The 6,509-nt window shown below is 39.0% G+C and overlaps 1 long non-coding RNA gene across 1 annotated transcript in view; it reads right to left on the bottom strand.

Moving 5' to 3' along the window:
* Positions 1–5,067, bottom strand: part of LOC126492179 (uncharacterized) — a 113,771-nt gene extending 108,704 nt beyond the window's left edge. Inside the window, exon 1 of the long non-coding RNA XR_007589544.1 lies at positions 4,740–5,067. This is a non-coding gene — a long non-coding RNA (uncharacterized lncRNA). The remainder of the gene's footprint in view (positions 1–4,739) is intronic.
* Between the last annotated feature and the right edge of the window lie 1,442 nt (positions 5,068–6,509).

Consider the following 6,509-nt stretch of genomic DNA (forward strand, 5'->3'; position numbering starts at 1 on the left):
ATCTGTAACAGTGACATATGACAAGATGAGGTGAATTAAGATACCTTTATCTTTTCCAGAAACATGTCATCCAGGAAGTGATAGCACAGCAGTTTGGTCTTGAGCATTCCCCAGGTATGTGTGTGACAGGGTTGGTCTAGAGGGCATGTTATTGGGATATAAACTAGAAGCAGTCAGTGCCAGTGGGAGGCCGTTAGGAGGTGTGCCTTAAGAGATTATTGTGAGACCCAGGATCCTTTCTCTTTATTTCCTTGCCATAGGATGAGTAGTTCTGTCCCTCTGCTTGTTCACACCGTAGTAAGCTGCCTTGCTCAAGTTGTATGGCCAACCAATCTTGGACTAGAACTTTTAATGTTGTGAGCCATTCCACACACAAAAAATAAAATTATAAGTTCATTATTCCAGGCATTATTTATGTATGCTTGTTTCTGGAAGTTGGTTCTCTCCTTCCACCATTTGTATCCAGGAGACCCAACTCAGGCCATTTGACCTAGTGGCAAGCACCCTTACCCACAGAGCCATTTCACAGGCCCCAAGCTCAATTACTGGGGGTATCCATAACTGTCTTCAGTTTTTTGTTCTCAAGATATGGACTGCCCCCTGGTCAATGTAATCTAAATTTTGGACACTAAATACTTCCCCTGTACAAATTTTCAAATGTGTATTTTTTGCTTTGTTCCTCTTGATAGTAGTCCTTTTCCTTGTGCCCCTATTTATGTGGCTTTGTGGGTTTCTTTTTTATTAGAACTGTCTCATACATACCTACTATTGGCTTTTCCACTGACACTCTAATTTAGTATGTATAAGGGAGAATGATTGATTCTTTGCCGTAAATTTCCATACTTGATAGATGTTTCTTCTTCTCAGTAAATGATACCATCTTTTTTTTTCAAGCCCCTGAAACAAGAATCTCGGAAGCTGTGCTGTATTTCTATAGCATACCCATTCCATTCAGTCTGACTGTATTCATTACAGAATCCAACACTACAGCTTCTGTGTAGTGACATCCCATAGTAATGTTATATGAATACTGAGACCTCATCTATTTGCCTTCTGTCAGCCATTTTCCCCATGACTTTCCATCTCTATAGCTGGTAGTTTCCAGGGTGACTTGCTGACAAGAAAATCATTCTGCGAGTTGCAATATATTCTAGCATTAGGAAGCTGTGCATGACTTGCACTTGGCCTTCCCCCGGTCACCTTCACCCTGTTCTCTCACCTAACATGACTGTCATGCACACATTAGTTACCAGAGGCACACTGCATACGATTTGTCACACTGGCCCTTCTCAGGAAATGATATGCAAAGACTGGCATTTTCAATGAATGCTAAGTAAGACTAATTCATTAATCAGTATTTTCACAACTTAATCATCTGTTGTCATCTTTCATTTCAAAATAACGTATGATTTTCTAGCCTCTTCAAACAAATAACAAAGACCACGAGAGCATGAGTTGCATATTATACTTAATTGTCTTTTCTCTATAGCCCTTTGTGTGGCTTGAGGAAATACACACACGCACGTTGAACGCATTAGTAAAAATGTTATCTTTGAAACAAACCTCCATTTTAATGTACTAGTGATTATCAGTTTCTGGTGACTTCAGTTTAAACATCTGAATTCTAGCATCAAAAACAAAAGCCTGTGAGGAAATAAAAAATGGCTCAGTGATTAAGCATGCTTATTGCTCTCCCCTAGGACTGCTGTTTGGTTCCCAGAACTCTTTTTGGGTGGCTCACAACTCCAGATCCAGCTCACCCAGATTCCTGCCTGGCCTCTTTGGGCACCTGAACTCAAACACACCTACCTGCACATACACACATACACACACACACACACATACACACACACACATACACACACACATACACACACACACATACACACACACACACATACACACACACACTGTTTTTTTTTAAATTAATTAATTAATTAATTAAAAGTCTTAGAAGATTCTTTGATTTGAACCACAAATAGCCATGGCAAAAAAACAAAAAAACAAAAACAAAAAAAAAAAAAACAATCCCCCCCTTTCTGAACACTGGAAAAACTAGGTATTTGAAGTCTATGTTCACTTCTAAGATCTGGTCATTTTTATATGGTATATCAATTGCAATTGATGAGTATGGAAGTTAACTTATTCATAAACTGTTACTAAACACAGAAAATCAACAAGACATGTAGGATGTGCTAGGGATTGTAAGAGCTAACAAAAGTCAGGCAGTGGTGATGTATGCCTTTAGTCCCAGCACTCAGGAGACAGAAGCAGGCAGATTCCTGAGTTCTGAGTTCAAGGCTAGCCTGATCTACAGAGTGAGTTCCAGGACAGTCAGGGCTACAAAAAGAAACCCTGTCTTTAAAAGCCAAAAAAAAAAAAACCATGCTGTATACAATTCTCATGAAGAAGTCAAATTTAGTATTTAACTATACCATATAACTAAGTGTAGATATTTTAAGCCTCTTTATGGAACTGAACCAGGTATAACAGAAACACATCAAAATAAGACAAAGTGAGACACCTATTGAAGACAATGTGGTAAAAATAGGGTTTCTTCCTTTTTATATGCAGAACTTTCACATCTGCATGGTACAAAGTTGCATAAAGCCATTTCTGTAACAAGATTCCTGAAGAATTCGGACTAGATAAGATCTAAATTTCAGGTAAAGATTTTTGTTTCAAATAAGGCTTTAAACAGAAAAAAAGGGGGGGTTAAATATGTGTAAACACAGGACATTCCTGCCTCATGCTCTTGGTGTCGTCAATAAAGTTGTGTAGGGTTCTTAGATGGCTCCAAGTGACCAGAAGACAACAGATACACAACTGTAGAAAGCAGATTTATTCTCAAGACAGAAAAACAGCATGCTGAGGTCCACCCAAAATGGCATTGATCCTGGGGGAGAGTAAGGCAGTCCATTTTAATCCTGCTTAAGGGTATTCCAGCTGGGGTTAAGTGTATTTTGAAGTGATTGGGTATAGAGACACTTCTGGTACAGGAATCATTTTATGATTGGTTCATGACATCTGGTCAACAACTGGGGCTGTGGTGTCAGGGGTCTGTTTGCTGTGTCAGGGGTTTGTTTGACTGAAAATAGCAAGAACAGTCCCTGCTTGTGGCTGGGTAGAACCCTGATTGTCTACAAGACTGAACATACTTCCTGAGGGTCTGACTGAAGCCAGACATGAGACAACACAGGATGGTACGGTAATATGGGACAGAGGTCTTAGGAAACTTGCCCCTGGAGAGAAACAACTGGCCCTGGCCCCTTCAGTTGAAGATGCCACAGAAAGGACTTGGCAGTAACTGAAACAATAGTGAGAAATATATATGAATAGGGAAGAAACACAAAGCTGTAAAGTACTTGGGGTGTTGGTAGGTCTGATCCCGTCAATCCTGATAGGGAGAACACATGAGCCAAAGTGTGAGGAGCTCTCTTGAGGTTGGATTGTAAATCCTTGCTTATTCCTTGGGAAGACCAGAGTGTACTGTAGGAAGATGTTTTGTTCAATTAAGCCAGTGAGCCTTAGAATGATAGTTATTTGACCAATTGCATAGACTTATTTTTATTGCTTTAATGATTGGTGCAGACCTGTTTGTACATAATGACTGAACATCAGACTTTAGTGTTGGCCAAGTATAACATATTGAATTGGGCCTGCAGGTGAGGGTTATGATCTCTTTTTTCTGCCTATGGGCAGAGGCACTTGTACAGGGGTGGGGAAGTTGGTATTTGTGTACTTTGTCTACGACAGCATGCCAGTAACTATTTCACACACTCCCCCACACTACCATTCTTCAAAAGTCCCTTCCTTCTTACTTTAAGCTGATATGTTTATTTCTCACTACCTTGACTTAGTAAGTGTGGAAGTCATTTACTAAAGGCAAATAATACCCAAAGTTTTCCTGTAAATTTCCCCATTGGGGATGGCTGCACTCTCTCCTTCATGAGTCTGATATGAGCAGTTTGCTTCCAGCATTAAAATTCTTTCTTTAGTTTAATAAGAACTATAGTCTGCCTTCACAGTCTATGTAATACCGCAAATGTCTCTATTTATCTTTTCCACTGCTTGATCATCAAGCCATGAGAGACATATGGGAACTGATATTGAGTGATCCCACATTCACTCAGAAGCATCAGCACATTGAAGGGAATTGTAGGATAAATACTTGTAGTCTATAAATTCATATTTATACCTTTAGTTTCTCATTTTTGGATAATGAGAGCTGGTAGATATGAAGTGCTAATACACGTTATTGTACAGATGCATTATGTGAGCCTACTGGAAAATATGATGCAATTTTCTACATATTAAATTTGATAGTCCATTTAACATGCTTAGCATAGTGCAGGGCATAGTGTAAACAATAAGCGTTGGCTATTACTCGCAATACTTTTAGGATCAGTGCTGATATTTAAGAGTTTACCCTACAGCCGAGTGGAAGAGACAAACGCTTCTAGAGATGAATAGTGGCATAGTAAGTACTAAATTACATCGTAGGTGCTCAGAGCAGAAGAGGGCACCATCAGCCACAGCGCCGATGATTAGCCTGGAAATGTTATGCATAAAAATGCCTGGGCTCACAAGAAAAAAGCCAGCAGCTGCAAAACAACAGTTTGAATAAAAGACAGGACAAACTCGGAGGTAATTTTCAGGCCCTCTCTAAGACAATTAAACCACAATATTAAAGTTTACGTGCATGTGATTTATGGCTTATAAACAGTTTCTTTTGTTACCTCCTGGAGTAGCGTGGAAGTTAGCTGACAGAAGACTAGGTAATTCCCGTCTCAGTTCACTAGTGACGACGTCCCTTTGGCGTGTGGTGAACAGCACAGACTCCTTCTGCACAGAGGTGAAGTGGTAGGGCCTGAAGAAGAGCTCTGAGCCCAGCACCTTGTCGTTGTCTTCTTCCTGTTTTGCCTGAAACAGTAATTCACAGAAAATAAAATGTGCTGTGATAGCAAGTGCCAGAGCTAGTATATTATTTAAAATACTTTTCTGTGTTGACAAAGTCCATTTAGAAAAGAATGAGGAAACCTTTCAAAGTGGCGTAACCATCGATACTGTTTTTCCATTAACCAGACACGCTGGTATCATCTTAATTCAAATATTTGTAAGCAGAAAAGAGAGGCTCATTTTTATTCACAATGCCTTTCCTATCCCATCTGGCACAAGCAATTTCCTTTTGTTTGCCTTTAAACTGTGTTATAAAGAAATTAATTTTACCCTACGGGCTTTCACTATGAATTCCACAACTTTCACTCTGTGTATTTCTCAATTTCATCATCAGTAACAAATCGTTCTTGAGGGTAGAATTGTACTTGTCAATTTTTCTACTTTACCCCATCAGATTTTCATTAGGTCTTACCACTAACAAAATTCTTTGCTTTCTTCTGAAAGTTGTCAACAGCTATTATAATTATTTTATCACAGGAATACATGCTATATTGGTGTATACATGCTAATTGGAAAATTACCTTTCTAAATTGGTTTCTAATGAGAATGATTATGAGCCCTGTCACTTAGACAAGTGGTCCAGTGAAAACAGAATCAATTGAACCAAATATATATGATTAATAACTGAAAAACATAAACATGTACTTTGTAATTATTTAATCATCCTTCTTGCGGTGTCTGGTGATTTCAAGTCTGCCTGTGCATAACTTCTGCTCACGGAAGCCAGTGGCATTTCTAAAACAAAAGACAAAAAAAAAAAAAAAAAATAGAAAAATTACTTTACTTTAGCTTCTTGATTTCTGCTCTTAATTGAACTTGAATTTGTCCAAGAATAAAGAACTGATGAGAGAAAATGCCCACCTCAAAGAGGTCCAAGTGTAAAGACACCACACCCACAACTGCTAGCTACTCAACCTTATCTACATAATAGGCAGATTAGCTGGTAAGTTTACCATAGGTTTTTTCTTTTACTAGGGCTGAGATAATAGTGTGCTCTATAGTGTGTTTCATGCATGTGTACACACATGTGTGCCACTATAGAGATCAAAGGTATACATTGGGCGTCATGCCCTACTTACCTTCCACCTAATTTTTTGGGCTCATTAATTGACTAGAATGGCTGGCCTGTAAGCCTATAGGATCTCTCCGTCTCTGCCTTCCAATTGCTGGGGTTACAGGTGTGCACCGGTGTGACATGGCACTGAGGATCCAAGCACAGGGCTTCACGCTGTGCATTGCACACTTTACCCACCATGCCATCCTCTCGTCACATCCTGAAGAATTTTAAGCAAGCACATATCTGACTACCTGACTCTGGTGAGGGTAAAAAGCAATGTAGAAATTTATTGGAAACAGTCTTTTTTTTTCTTAATATAAATGTTTGAAGAGTCAACAGTTTTAGATATCCTAGAATGCTTGGTTGTGGGGCCACTGAGTGATGTTAGTGTTGGGATATTAGCACAGATGATACCATTTGAATATTACAAACAATCCAATACAAGTATTTATCAAAAATAGTGTTAGAGAGACATTCCTTAAAAGTACATACA

This window comes from Alexandromys fortis, unplaced genomic scaffold, assembly GCF_014885135.2.
Source record: "Alexandromys fortis isolate MF-2015 unplaced genomic scaffold, M_Fortis_MF-2015_v1.1 scaffold_301, whole genome shotgun sequence".
NCBI classification, from domain to species: domain Eukaryota; kingdom Metazoa; phylum Chordata; class Mammalia; order Rodentia; family Cricetidae; genus Alexandromys; species Alexandromys fortis.